The sequence below is a fragment of the Elgaria multicarinata genome, chromosome 2, assembly GCF_023053635.1.
Source record: "Elgaria multicarinata webbii isolate HBS135686 ecotype San Diego chromosome 2, rElgMul1.1.pri, whole genome shotgun sequence".
Classification (NCBI taxonomy): Eukaryota; Metazoa; Chordata; class Lepidosauria; order Squamata; family Anguidae; genus Elgaria; species Elgaria multicarinata.
In genome coordinates this window covers 174,046,058-174,061,700 of record NC_086172.1, presented here as the reverse complement: position 1 = coordinate 174,061,700, position 15,643 = coordinate 174,046,058, and the positions used below count along the sequence as shown (strand labels likewise).

The 15,643-nt window shown below is 42.8% G+C and overlaps 1 protein-coding gene across 1 annotated transcript in view; it reads left to right on the top strand.

Annotated features, from left to right (window-relative positions):
* The first annotated feature begins 9,338 nt into the window (after positions 1-9,338).
* PPM1A (protein phosphatase, Mg2+/Mn2+ dependent 1A) overlaps positions 9,339-15,643 on the top strand; it is a 41,867-nt gene continuing 35,562 nt past the window's right edge. The window contains exon 1 of the mRNA XM_063118164.1: positions 9,339-9,533. The gene's annotated coding sequence lies outside the window, so the exon portion shown is untranslated. The remainder of the gene's footprint in view (positions 9,534-15,643) is intronic.

Below are 15,643 nucleotides of genomic sequence, written 5' to 3'. Positions count from 1 at the left end.
TGGCTTGGGAGGGGCCGTGTCTCAGTGGTAGAGCAGTTGCTTTGCATGCAGAAGGTCCTAGATTTAATCCACAGCTTCTTCAGGTAGGGCTAAGAAAGAATCCTGCCTGAGTGAAACCTCGGAGAGGCATTGCAGCCAGTCAGTGTCAACCAGGCTGACCATAAGAAAAGGAGGACAGGGCTCCTGTATCTTTAACAGTTGTATTGAAAAGGAAAGGTGTCATTTGTATATATGGGGAGCCTGGTGAAATTTCCTCTTCATCACAACAGTTAAAGCTGCAGGTCACTCTAGTATAGCTCCTGCAGCTTTAACTGTTGGATGAAGAGGGAATTTCACCAGGTGCTGCATGCACACAAATGACACCTGCTGAAAATTCCCTTTTCTATGCAACTGTTAAAGATACAGGAGCCCTGTCCTCCTTTCCATATGGTCACACTGGGCTAGATGGACCAAGGGCCTGAGTCAGTATAAGGCAGCTTCCTATGATCTCAGGCTCTCTGGTTATACATTTGCTGGGTTGCTGAAGTTTTCCTATAAAATGTTTTCTGGTGTTGTTTTAACAACAAGAGTTTTCTGTTTCAATGTGTTCTTGAAAACTTGTATTTTCTAGTTTCCTATTTTTAATTGTAAGCTCTATGTGAACTAGAGTTGTCAGGATATTTTTTTAAAATAATAATTAAAATTTAAAATAATTAATATGCTTTTTTTCTTTTCTTTCCCCCCATTTTTTCCTCAGAGTGCAGGGCAGGAGTTTTATTGACACTCAAACAGCCTTTTGTTTGAGGAAAACATAAAAAATATAGTCAGATAAAAAATACCATTTGGTCAGCACTCTGTTGTCCCTGCTATTTATCTTCATGTTTGTGCTGAAAATGAACCCGTATTGAGTGGGAGAAGTCACCTTGATGGTGCTATTGCTGTTCTTAGTCTTCAGTAGCCATGTTTCGACACTTACACTGCAAATCTTATAAGCCAGACTTTCTCAACCTGATAGGGAGACATGTTTCTCCTTCTGTCATAATACTAGAACCCAGTTTGGTCATCCCATGAAGCTGAATAGTGGGAGATTCAGGACAGATAAAGGAAGTGCTTCTTCACACAGCACAAACTATGGATTTTGCTACTACAAGATGGCCACCAACTTGAATGGCTTTAAAAGGGGGTTAGACAAATTCAAGGAGGTTAAGGTTTTCAATGGCTATTTATTTATTTATTTATTTAAGGATTTTTATGCCGCCATTCAGCCAAAAAAGGCTCTCACGGCGGCTTACAAAAGTATTTCTTGACAGTCCCTGCCCACAGGCTTACAATCTAAAAGACATGACACAAAAGGAAAGGGGATTGGGAGGGAGGAGGAGGAGGGGGAAAAGGAAAGCAAATTCAGGCACTACAATCTTAGTTGCAAAGTTCAGCAGTTACAGTTGGCAGCAGGAGGGAGGGGGCTCTGAGCTGGATCTGGATCCAGGCACGGTGGAGAGGTGCCTGGCTGCTGCTTCCTCCCTCACTGGTGGCCTCTGCAGAGACAGTTGGTAGCAGGAGGGAGGGGGCTCTCAGCTGGAGCTGGACCCAGGCACGGTGGAGAGGTGTCTGGCTGCTGCTTCCTCCACCACTGGTGGCCTCTGCAGAGACAATTGGTAGCAGGAGGGAGGGGGCTCTCAGCTGGAGCTGGACCCAGGCACGGTGGAGAGGTGCCTGGCTGCTGCTTCCTCCACCACTGGTGGCCTCTACAGAGACAGTTGGTAGCAGGAGGGAGGGGGCTCTCAGCTGGAGCTGGACCCAGGCACGGTGGAGAGGTGTCTGGCTGCTGCTTCCTCCACCACTGGTGGCCTCTGCAGAGACAGTTGGTAGCAGGAGGGAGGGGGCTCTCAGCTGGAGCTGGACCCAGGCACGGTGGAGAGGTGCCTGGCTGCTGCTTCCTCCCTCACTGGTGGCCTCTCCAGAGACAGTTGGTAGCAGGAGGGAGGGGGCTCTCAGCTGGAGCTTGACCCAGGCACGGTGGAGAGGTGCCTGGCTGCTGCTTCCTCCCTCACTGGAGGCTACTAGTCATAGTGGCTAAATATTGCCTCCAGTATCAGAGGCAGTATCCCTGTCTACACCAGTTGCTGGGGAACATGACCGAGCAGATGCTATCGTACTCATATTCTACTTGTGGGTTTCCCATAGGGAGCTGGGTGACCACTGTACAAACAGAATGCTGGACTAGATGGACGCTTGTTCTGATCCATCGTGGTTCTTCTTATGTTCTTATGCCCTCCAGATGTGTTCGATCAGTTACTTTGTTCTTTTTAAAAAATAATCTTTTCTCTTTCTATTGTGAATTTAATAAAACAAAGAGCAAATCATGACAAGAAGAAAAAAAGATCAAGAAATTAGACACATAGAAATATAAATATTCCATCAAGTACAACACTCTAAAAAAAGAAAAGAAAAAAAGAGATTATGTGTACGTTTCAAGTAAAGCAGACCAAATATCCATATATTTATCCATTTGTGAGTGGCACCTATATACTACCCATTCAAATGTTGATAGCATTGTTAGGTCTTCAATCCATTGCATTATGGGAGGTGAACATTTATCCTTCCAATGTTGTAATACAAATGTTTTGGCTGTCATAAGGGCTCAGAAAATCTATTTGCACTGACTATATGTTAACTTCCAAGAAGCCAGTATATGTTAATTTCCAAGAAGCCCATCTTACAATATCAAGTGTTTCAATACGCTCCTCAAACTCTGCCTCCATCTGCTACCATTTCATGACTGGCTCTGAACCCACACTATCATTTTGTGTGCTTCGCTACATGAGCAATTTAATGCACACTCATGGTTAGCCACTCATGGAAGTTTGTGGATCTTTCACATAATGCCATCAACCTCCAGGACGTCTACCATCCCCCACCCCCCAGTAATATCACTTTAAAAAAGATCAGAGATGCACTATTTAAAATTATCATGAGATATCACCAAACACTAGATGGCACTGTTTCATTTAAGTTTATGGAACATTGCCAAGAGGGGAAGTTTTAAATTACAAATCATGTAGCTGCTGTTGGTTGCCATCTAAAAGAGCCATTGTCAACACGGAAAATCTCCAGAAGAAGAAAAAACTGTAAGGGTACGTTCCCCCACCCTTAATATAGAGATGTTCTGGTGAGCCTCAATCATTTTTAGCTCTCTCTTCATCACATCAGTTAAAGCAGGAGGAGCCCTGCCCTCTTAACCAGATACAAAAGAGGGCAGGGCACCTGCAGCTTTAACTGTTGTGATGAAGAGGGAATTTCACCAGGTTCTCCATATATACAAATGACACCTGCTGAAATTCCTTTTTCTATGCAACTGTTAGATAGAGGAGCCCTATCTTCCTTTTCATATGGTCACCCTAACTAATGTAGGGCCGTAGCTAGACCTAAGGTTTATCCCAGGATCATACCAGGTTCTTCCCTGCCTGAGCGCTGGATGCCCTGTGTGGCACTTAGATTAACAGGTTTGACCCTAGGAAAATCCTGGGATAAACCTTAGGTCTAGCTACAGCCTAGGTTAGAGTGCTTACTATAATTCTATCACCATACACTAAAAGGGTGAAGAAAAATGCACCCTTTCACTACCTTGATTGCATGATGAGAACTTCTGTTTTTCCACATTATGTTTTTTGTAGGTCTACACTTAGGATGTTTTAAGCGTATACCAAAAAAATGTAAAGTGTAAATGGGATCAACACGGGTTTCTAAACACATGTATCATACCAATAGTTGCGAAGGAGCCAGGATTGGCTGTGTATCTTTGGCAATTGTACCATGGATGGCAAACTCAGGTTTGTAGCTGCTGTGTAAGGCTCTCAGAGAAAATAGTTCAAAAGTGTTATGAGTAACTAATCTGGATAATTTTGGCTATCAAATGTGTCCTAACTGGTTTATTTTGGCATGAGCTAAAGCTGTGTGCTAGTCTAATAGTTTATCTAACCCTGAAAATGGCCATTATTTTAAAATTAAAACATAGGACACCTGGCATTCAACAATATTATTTCCATTAGAAATTCCGATTGGATATATGTCACTGTCTCTCTCACTTTGTAGTTGATGATTACAGGGCCTTTCGATATTGCCGCAAACATTACATTGATTTACCTCATATGTTTTGGGGATGTCCTAAAGTTTGTACTGTACAGGTCCAATTAAGATTAATTTGTATTTGCCCTCTTCTCCAAACTTTTCTTTTAATTCTTTAATTAAGAATTGTTTGCTTAACATTGTTCTTTTGCTACTCCCGAAATATGAGATTATTTGGATTCATAGGATGGCTTTGGTATTTGCTATATTTTAAGTACCAAGGTTTTAATATTTGCAAATATTGGCTATGACCAGGAAAAGGGCCTTTCTGTATGTAATTCTGCCAGTACGGCTTCTATATAGTCACATGTCTGTGCGCGAGTGTGTCTGTATACTACGGTCATTCCAGCTAGCAGGAGAATATACTCCACATAAGAGAAAAATCTTGTGGCCTGGGATTTACTGAGATTTGTCCCTAATATGATTACAGATTATAGGCCCAAACTGCAATACCAGCAAGAGGAACCCTCTTCGACACCTAAAAGGGAGAAGAGAGCCTATGTAATGCAGATGAGCCTTCTATAACATTCAGGGGCGTAGATGTCTCAATTTCCGGGGGGGGGGGCATGGGGCTAAACCTGGGCAAAGGGGCTATGCTTATTTGTTTACATTTATGTATGTATATATTTCTATTTCTGGAAACCATCCTTCATCAATGGATCCTACAGTGTTTAAAGCCACATTAAAATAACAAGTACTCAACAAAAATATTACATTTTAATTATAATATTATGATAGTTTATACACTACCCCCCACCATCCAAAGACCCACACAATATACCATACAAGTTGAAGCCCAAGATAAAAATCAACAAACTAAATGGATTTAAATAAATTTATTATAACGAACCAGAGGGAGCACTGAACGGTAGATAACTAAACAAAGCACTAAACAGAAGAAATACATTCAGGATATGCACTTCTAGGTTGCCCGGTCCTCCCAAATTTATATTTGTTTCTGTAGAGCTCCACAGATTTAGAGCATAAAATAAAAAAGAGGAGTAATGGCACTGTTCCTCTCCTCTCCCCACCTCCCATTTTTATATTTTTTTTAAAAAAAATTGGCTTTTTTACAGCCGCCCAGCTGCCTCCGCTGCCAAAAAAGTCGGGGTAAATGCCCGACTTTTTTGGAGTGGATTTTCCAGGGTTTGCCCCAGATGGCTTCGCATTTGCGGCTGCATCATCTGTCCGAAGATGCGAAAATGTGTATTTTCAGTTCAGTAAACATCCGTATGGGCAACCCCTAGGATTCTTCTACACTGAATGTATTTCTTCTGATTGGTGATGCCTGGGTGATTGCCCCCCACCCTCCAAACACGTAACAGCGGGTTGCCTGGAGGAGGCTTTGCCAATTCTGGGAAATCCCAGAGGGGGCTTGAGTCCGCCCCCCCAGTAGTTTACGCCCCTGATAACATTGTCTGCATGATTCCCCCCCCCCCTTGTGGATTTCTCTTCTTTTCGGTGCATGTATAGTGCATAGTGCCTCTCTTGGCACTATGAAGAAACTAGAAATGTTACTGTTTGTTGTATACATGTTACATATTATTTATTTTCACAAATAATGATAAGAAACCCTCTGTGTGAATATGTGGCCTGTCTGAGGGGGAAAAAAGCTGGGAAGCAACTTTTTAGAGTCACAAAGAGCTAAGACATTTTAACCAAGAAATATGTGACATCTATTAGCTAGCTTTGGCTTGGTTGCATACATTTTTTTTGCTGGGAAAGCCTGTAATCAGATATAAAACTGCATGGCTTTATGCACATGCCAAGACTCTGGAACTCCCTCCTGAGGAAAGTTCATCTTGTGCTTCCTTTATGAAATTTTGGGTCGGCAGACCTTAAATTATTATTTTAATGAAGGGCCTTTGGCCTATTTCATCTGACTTTAATATATGGTTTTATACTGCTGATAGGAGATGCTAATGTTACTTATTGTTTTGTCTTCTGATGTTTTTATAAATTTATTTATTTATTTATTTATTTATTACATTTTTATACCGCCCAATAGCCGAAGCTCTCTGGGCGATTCACAAAAATTAAAACCACAGTAAAACACAAAACAGTTTAAAACACAATTACGAAATACAGCATAAAAAGCGCAACCAGGATAAAACCACACAGCAAAGTTGATATAAGATTAAAATACAGAGTTAAAACAGTAAAATTTAAATTTAAGTTAACATTAAGTGTTAAAATACTGAGTGAATAAAAAGGTCTTCAGCTGGCGACGAAAGCAGTACAGTGTAGGCGCCAGGAGGACCTCTCTGGGGAGCTCGTTCCACAACCGGGGTGCCACAGCGGAGAAAGCCCTCCTCCTAGTAGCCACCTGCCTCACTTCCTTTGGCAGGGGCTCACAGAGAAGGGCCCCTGTAGATGATCTTAAGGTCCGGGTAGGTACATATGGGAGGAGGCGTTCCTTCAGATAACCTGGCCCCAAACCGTTTAGGGCTTTAAATGTCAATACCAGCACTTTGAATTGGGCCCGGACCTGGACTGGCAGCCAATGAAGTTGTAAAAGGACTGGCGTAATGTGATCTCGCCGGCCAGTCCCTGTTAATAACCTTGCTGCCCTGTTTTGCACCAATTGAAGTTTCCGGACCGTTTTCAAAGGCAGCCCCACGTATAACGCATTGCAGTAATCCAAACGAGAGGTTATCAGAGCATGGATAACTGTAGCTAAGCTATCTCTGTCCAGATAAGGGCGCAGCTGGTATATCAGCCTGAGCTGATAAAAGGTGCTCTTTGCCACTGAGTTCACCTGTGCCTCAAGTGACAGTTCTGGATCCAAGAGCACCCCCAAACTATGGACCCGATCCTTTAGGGGGAGTGCAACCCCGTCCAGGACAGGGCAAACATCATCTCGCCGGACAGAAGAACCATCCGCTAACAGTACCTCCGTCTTGTCTGGATTGAGTTTCAGTTTATTAGCCCTCATCCAGTCCATTACCGTGCCCAGGCACTGGTTCAGAACAGCCACTGCCTCACCTGGGTTTGATGAAAAGGAATCTTTCAGTTTGCTGTTTTATGTTGTCTGGGTTTTGTAGCTGATTTTTTAATATATATATATATTATTGTTTTATGGATGACAGCCACCTTGGACTATTTTTGGGAAAGGTGGGGAAAAATCTTTTAAACAAATAGAATTCAAGTCCCATGTTTCCCCTGTGATGGACTTCTGGGTTCATGGGATGTTGGATCTTTCGTGCTGAGGAGAAAAATCAGTGAGGCAGTCCTGTGATATGTTTCCATGTGTATATCAACATTTTCTCTATCTTTTTGAGCAGTGTTATCTGCTGCTACCCTTCTCATGTTCACTTTTTCCTGATTCTTCTCAGCCTTTTGTCTTTCTGATCTCTAAATTATATCCTGGCTGCTTGTTCCAATAAACTGGATTTTATATCTCACCCCCACCCTGGTTTTCTTCTGTAGCTGCAGAAAATCATGGTTATTTGGACTATCTCCCTCTCTTTTAAAGAACTATGGGCTTATCTACACCAAGCAGGATATTCCACTATGAAAGCGGTATATAAAAGTCAGGAGCCACACAAGTGCACTGTAGGATCTACATCACTGCTTTATAGTGGTTCTGAAGTACACTGACAAGTGTTGGGGCCCATGACACATCTACACCAAGTAGGATATAACACCATGAAAGTGGTGTGAAAGCAGTATATGGTATGTGCAATGGGAACCAACAATTGTCAGTGCACTTCAATAGTGTGGCTCCTGCCTTTTATATACCACTTTCATAGTGCAATATCCTGTTTGGTGTAGATGAGCCCTATATTATTGGGCTTTTTGGGGGGTTAACTTAGGCCATAGCTAGACCTAAGGTTTATCCCTGGATCGTCCAGGGGGTCAAACCTGTTCATCTAGGTGACACACAGGGGATCCAGTGCTCAGGCAGGGGCGGACCCTGGACGATCCCAGAATAAACCTTAGGTCTAGCTGTGGCCTTACTGAATGTACTATACTAAACACAATAAACGGGGGGGGGGGGACAAAACTTGAATAAAAGAGGGACACGGGACGTACGTTAATAATAAAACAAAAGGAGAAAAGACGTGTGTATAATATACACGAAGAACGGAAAACCAGAGGAAGAAATGTGACTCTGAGGGAGCGGGCGTAACTGTGGGAAGTGTTTTAATATTTTACATGGTTTTCATGTGATGTTTTCATATTTCATGCTTTCATATTGTTTTCATACTCCTACCCCCCCCCATATATATAATAGTGTGAATGGTAATAAAATGATTTGATTGATTTCCACAAGACTTAATTGTAAAGAAACAAAATCTTAAGGAAAGAGAGCGGGGGGGGGGGCTGCGCTTCGAGCCTCCCCTCCCTCCAGGCGCGGGGTCAGTCATTCATTTTCTCTCTCTCTCTCTCGCCGTTTTCCTCACAACCCTGAAAAAGGCGCAGGCCCAGTAGGGAGCGAAGGTGATGTAATAACAACCAAGCCTGAACAAACACCTCCCCCACATCTCTCTTCCTCTCCCCCCCCCCTCCTCTTTCGGCCCCAACATCCGGGCTCTCGTCGCGCGCTTCACCAGAGTCGGCAATAATAATAAAAACCAACAGTTGTCGCAGGGGCTACCAGAGAGCGCGAGCAGCAGGGGGTGGGGGGCAAGGGGGCGGGAAGAAAAGGAAAAAGAAGGCGTGTGTTCATTGGTTGATCGGGTAGGCAAAGCTCGAGACGGTGTGCGTGCGTTTACGTTCGCGGGCAGGCAAGTGCGCGCAGGCCGGCCGGCCGTACAAGAAGGGCGGGAGTTTAGTGCTCTTGCTAGCATTCTCTCTCTCTCTCTCGCGCGCGCGCGCCCCCTCTTCCCCTCCCCACCGCGTCTTGTACAGTCATCCTATCGCACGCACGCGCACGGCAAACGGACACGGGAACGCGCTCGGTCTCTCTCTCCCCCTGACGTCGTCCCTCCGTCCCGCCCCAACAGTCTCTCGCGCGCAGGGTGGTTCTTTCGCGCGTGCGCGACCCTCGCTTGGTTGCCCGCCCGCCTGAGGGAATTGAGCGGAGCTGGGGTGGGAGGGGGGAAGGGAAAGGAAAAGAAAGGGGGGGTGTCGGTCTGTGGCGCGGAAGGCAGAGTGCGCGAGCGGCGGCAGCAGCGGCGACGACGACGACGACGACGCTGCTGCTGTGAGGAGAAGGAAAGACGGGCGGGTGGGTGACGGGGAAGGAGAGGAGGAGGCAGGCAGGCAGGAGAGATGAGCGCTCGGTTCCCCCCTAGGACCAGCGAGGAGGAGCAGCAACAGCAGCCGCCGCGGCCGTCGCCGTCGTCTCCCCCGTGTGAATGAACTGAGGCGAGGCCGCTTTCGCCGGCTTGGCTCGGCCCAGCCCGGTCTGGCCCAGACACCTCTACCCCGCTTGAGAGCGCGGAGTTGCAGCCCTCTCCCCTTCTGGCCGCCCGGGCAGCGGGGTAAGTAGACAGCGGGTGGGAGAGGTCGTGGCGGGGGACGCCTGGATGGAGTGAGGGGCCTGGGAGGAGGGAGGAGGCCGCTGCCGCCTGGACCTCGGGGCCTGGAAGCAAGCGGGGCGGAGGGAGGCAAGGCGGCCTTCCCGCCCGTGCGTGGGTCTCTGTTGGGGAAGGGGGGGTGTCGTTGTAAACCTCCGCCAGGGCATCCTCCACACCCCACTGACATCTTGCAGAGGGGGTGGTGGTGGGAGGGCTGTCGGAAACTTGCTTTGGGGATCGGATATGTCAGTGCAGGTTTCACTGCCTTTGTTGTTGTTATGGCTTCCCGCCTCTTCTCTCCCGTAGGATTTATTATTTACCTTGAAATGATATTTTTGCTGTGATCTATGATTGTTAATCTATCACTACGCGCGGCTCTTTAAGAAAGTAACAAAGCAAAAGACAGGTCCCTGTCTCTAGGAGCTTACAATTTGAAATTCCGCAGGTGTGGGTGGGTGGGGATGAAGTTGGGGACTTAAAGTAACCGGCGAAGAATATGCTTTCATTTGCTGGTGGTTGGTTTCTTTTTCATCTTCCCTTCCTCCTCACTAGTCTCTGGAGGAGAAAGTGACAAGGAGGCCTTAAAAGCACATAGTACAGTATTAGTGCTGTTAAAATGCTGGTGGCAAATTGCAAAGTTGTTTCTTCTAAAGTGTCAGAGCAACATTTCCAAAGCATATCTTATGGGTGTACATAAATGTGGTGATCTAGTTTAGGAAAGGTTATAAATCACATAGTATAGAACTTCTCTCCAGGTAAGTGCACTTAACAGTGCAAGCGTAAATCACTTAGAATAGAAATGCTTCAAGTATGTGTGTGTGTGTGTGTGTGTGTATATATATATATATATATATATATATATATATATGAGGTTTGATTTCTCTGAGTTCATTGTTTGTGTCAACCCAATCTGGTGGTGACGTAGCATGATGTCTGTTTCTTTCCCTGGAGGGATGGTGGGCGAAAAGTCTCCTTGTCTGCCAAGATTTATTAATAATGGTTATAAGCACACATTCTTCTCCTGCTGCAAAGCATTCTTCTATCATTCACAGAGAACCATTAATAAATGAATCTATTTATATAGTACCCCACCCTGCATAATCCACTGTGCTAGGTATATATTTTAAAATGTACAATATTTATAGAGCAGGCTGCCTTAGTGATTGGTTTCTTACGCACACATCTATATCTGTCCCTTTTAGAAAAAAAAGGTGTGGATAAGGGAAATGAACCAAAACAAAAAGGGGTTATGTAAATGTGATGTCTCTTATGATATTTTGAAAAGTTGAAGTGGGTGTGAGACATTGTTTTTAGAGGTCGGTGCCACTGCCCATTGAAATATAAAAGGAAGTTTAATGCATTTTTTAAACCTGCAAAGTGACTTTTTACAGTGCAGTGATTCTGTGACTTTTTATGATGCATGTTGTTATTAGAGCTACATCTGTTGTGTGCTGAAAATATTCCATATTCTGCACCAAAAAAGGATGATTGCCTGTATGTCTCATGGAACTCAAGTGGATTTGCGTATGTGGGGAGGGGCAGAAAGTTATGTAGGGTGCAGAAGCCCTGCCCCTGTTCACTGGCAAATCTGCTCAGCCTTCTCATCCACAGATTTCATTCGAAGTTGCCCACACACTTTTGGTACTGTCTTAGCCATAAAGCATAGAATAATCTGCTTTTTTTAAAAAAAAAGCAAAGAAAAAGTGAAAGTTGAGATTGCGTGGATGTTGACTTTTGGCCCCAGCATGCAATCTTGCAGTTTTACATTGTGAATATAGAATATGCACATCTCTGGTTCTGATAGTTTCAAATACAGAGATTTATATAATTCTGTATAATGGGATGGGTTTTGAAAACACTGGTTTTGGGATAGGATTCAGATTTAATGATGGACAGGAGTAAATTACAATGTTATTTCAATGAGCTAAGCATTGTCTTGCTTATGATGGACTAGTTTTATTGTTTGTGTGATGGAATTACATCTCTGACTTATTGAGGAATCTGCAAACATTAATGTTTATGCTGTGTTTTGTAAAAGCAGGTATCTATTTTGGAACATGGTCAGCAGTTTATGTCATCATATTTTAGACTTCACTAGAGATAAAATTTCTTGACACATTTGTAATTTGAGTTAACTCTTAATCAGAATTAAACTAAGGACTTTGCAAATAGTAGCAACCCAAATGTGACCTAGCAATTTTTCCCCTGAGTCTGCAGACAGAGTGCTGCATTGCCTGCACTGCTAAAGGCGTTGTCAAACTGTAAGAGTGAAGTTAAGATTTCAGTTCTCTTGAGCCTTGGCTATTCAGAGCTCTAAAAGAAGCAGCAGAACCACTAGAAGGACTGGTCAATTTTCTTTCCTTATTCCTTAATAATTTGTTTATTTATTATTTATTTGTTTTATTACATTTATATACTGCCCCACAGCCAAACCTCTCTGGGCGGTAAATAGTAGAAGTGAGCATTTGGAAGCACAATCTGGAAAAAAATAAGGACTATGTGAAGTTACAATGTAGGCAGGTAATCTTCCTCTGAGACTCTGCTTTCCTTCAAGAGCCAGATGGGTGGAATATTTATACATAGAGATGACAGCGAGAGACTAATTCTAAACATGGCAAAATAGTTTAAGAACTCTCATCATAGTACTTTCCGCCCACTGGAGCTGAGTTTATTTCCTTTAGTGCTGGATCTCATGTGGCAGACTTTGCTTCTTTCATTTTAAAGCATATATGCTTTGCACGCCTTGTTATGAAGCAAATTATCTGGCAAATCTAGGTGATTTCTATCCCATAAAATTAAAGGTACTAAGTCGTAATGATCATATATGTGCAGAGTGATTCATATTCTTTACAGAAGCCACAGTTCTCTTAGTTGTTTTCACATTCTTTAGTTTGCTTAAATGATTCCATATGGTAGGAGGATGTTCCCATTTTATAGTTAAGGAACTAAGGTTGAGAGGTGGTGACTTTACTGAAAGCCCCATATATAACTGTGTCCTGCGAGTGCAGCTTTCTCTGTTCTAAGACCGCTTTATCCATAATTTTTTTTAGTCATTCTTTGTACTTTGTCCTCATTAATCCTTTCAACCAGCCTTTCAGATTGCAGGTTTACCAATCCGTCCACCTGCTTGTAACTGTCATGTTAAAAACTTCCAGAGGTAATAGCTATGTTAGTCTGTTTCAGCAAAACAACAAAGAGTCCTATAGCACTTTGAAGACTAGCAATTTATTTATGACATAATTTTTGTAGATTAGAGTCCAGTTTATCAGTGTTACCCGTAGTTGGCAGGTTTACATACATGTATGTGTAATAATACCGTATTTCTTCGATTGTAAGATGCCATCGATTGTAAGACGCACACTAATTTCAGTACCACCAACAGAAAAAAAAATCCCTAAGACACACCTGCGATTCTAAGACGCACCCCATTTTTAGAGATGTTTATATGGGGAAAAAAGTATGTCTTAGAATCGAAGAAATAGGGTAATAGAAATAATAATAGAAATATACATGTGTAATGGGTCGAGTCAGCACCTACATGCCTAGTTCAATTATTTGCTTCAGGTGAACAGCTAATTGCCCATCTGCTCTCAATGGCTCTGTGAGGTAGGTGGAAAACACCAAAGTGTAAGCAGACCTTTATTGGAAATGTATTTATTTATAATTATTACATTTACATCCCAGCTTTTTTTCCTCTTGCAAGGAACCCAAGATGGCTTACATGCATGGTGAGGTAGATTAGGCTGAGAGTCAGGGACTGGCCCAAAGTGAACTTCATGGATGAGTGGGGACTAGAACCGTATTTGAAAGACCGTATTCTCCCTTATGAGCCTGCCTGTGCTTTAAGATCTTTTGGAGAAGCCCTTCTTTCAGTCCCACCATCTTCACAGGCACGCTTGGTGGGAACATGGGAGAGGGCCTTCTCAGTGGCTGCTCCAGTGCTCTGGAACTCTGTTCCCGGGGAAGCTAGACTGGCTCCCTCCTTGATGGGCTTTTGGAAGCAGGCTAAAACTTGTTTGTTCCAGCAGGCCTTTGGAGAGTAATTTGGTCCTTCATCTATGTTAATGACTTATAATTTTGTTGTGTATTTTAAACTTTTTTTTAAAGTTTCCTTTCCTAGGTTTTACAATGTATATTTTAAACTTTGTAAGACCGGCTTGAAGCCCAGTGTTGGGCAAAAGGTGGGATACAAATAGAATAATAGAACCTGGATCTCATGAGTCCCAGTCCAGCACTCTAACCATTTCACCACACCAGCACTGGAATAGTGTGGGAACAAGGTTATTCTTCAGATCTCTATGGACCAACAATAATTGGAATTCAATCTCTGCTTTCTTTTGGCTTCTTTTGCATGGGAGCAGGGAAGGAAGGAAGGAGTTAGAAGAATTGTAGGGCAGAGTTCCTAATTTAGCAAGATCCAACAGTATCAAAACTTGGTCTCTTTTCTACCTTTGGAGGGTAAGTAGGAGCTGAGCTCTGGTTTTTAGATTTGTTTCATCAATCTAGTAATCAGAAAACTTAGTAGGCATGATAAAAGATTAAATATTAACCAGATATTTCAAACTATGATTTAGTAGAAATTTACAAAACCGCAAAATTAAAACAATGAAATTAAATTCTAAATTCTTAGGAGGGTTATAGCTTGGTGGTAGGGCACATGTTTTACATATAGAGGATCCAAGGTCCAGACTCTAGCATCTCCATTAAAATGCTCAAGTGGCAGGATTGGGAAAGCCCTAACCTGAGACTTTGAAGAATTGTTCCCATTGGACAGTTCTGGGCTAGGTGCACCAATGGTCATATGCAGTATAAGGTTGTTTGCAATGTTCATATGATACAACCCAAACAATTATATCTTTAAAGACTTTTAAGCACAGTAAAGAAAAATTCAATTTTAAATGTGGCATAGTGGTTTAGTGTATCAGACTAGGATGAGCCAAATTCATTTCTGCACGCAGCCATTGAGCTCATTTGGTGGCTTGGACCAGTCACTAGTCATATTCAGGTGTAACCCTAAATCTTGGTTTTAATGTGGTGTGAATGAGCCGAGTCTCCTCCTGGCCTCATGTGCTTCCTCCCTCCTCTCATGAAGCTAAGAATTTTTTAAAAATTCAGATCATTCCATCCAGATGTACATCATGGTTTAACACTCACTGTGATTAATTTCAAGACCAACCAGCTTCAAACAATGGGTTATGAAACTGACTTGTTGAAACTAACCATAGTTGTATACCATGATCTGTAGTTTGGACAAAATGACAAGTGAAAACAAATGTTCTGAACCCTGAACATGCATGTCTGGGAGGAGGCTAATCTTGTTCATGTAACATTAAACTGTGGTTTAGTGTTAAGTCTGAATGTAGCCTCCCTGTAAGCCTAACTTACCTCCTTAGGTTTGTTGTGCAGATAAAAGGCAGGGCTAGAGCCGTGTATACCACCTTGAGCTCTTTGGAGGAAAGTTAAAAATTAAAGTGTATGGAATGTGGGGTTCCTGCTTTTAAATGAAATGTGTATATCCAAAATTTTGTAGAACTAAGGAGCAAGGCTTCATGCTTCTGTCACCTGATGCAGTTAAAAAATATAGGCTTACATCTCCACTGGAGTGTTCTTGACTTCATGGAATATTTGAGAATATTGTGTTGGGAACATTTGACTGCATTCAAATAAGCAGTTATTTGAATGACACACATCCCAAAGGTGTAGTAAGCTTGGGTGTTTTGTTTTTGTTAGTTTTTAATTTTAATATTTTTAAAAATCTACATTGAACCATTGTAGTAAGATTGTAAGCTAAATGAATCTAGGCTGGTTATTTTTTTAACTTTTTTAAAAAACTTTAAAAGAGGGGGTTCTGGTGAAAAATAATATTGAGCACTCTGAATTGTAGTGCTGTTTTGAACACTTGGTAGCATGTCTAGATTCAGACTACCAGTGTCACAAACCTTGCGTGAAAGTGGTATCTTGATCCTGTACACATTGGGCATAGTCCAACCATATTTAATCACTTCAACTCCCATTAATTTCATTAGGAGAGAATATGCTTAACTCCCCCTTTAAACTCAGTTGGACTTTAAAAT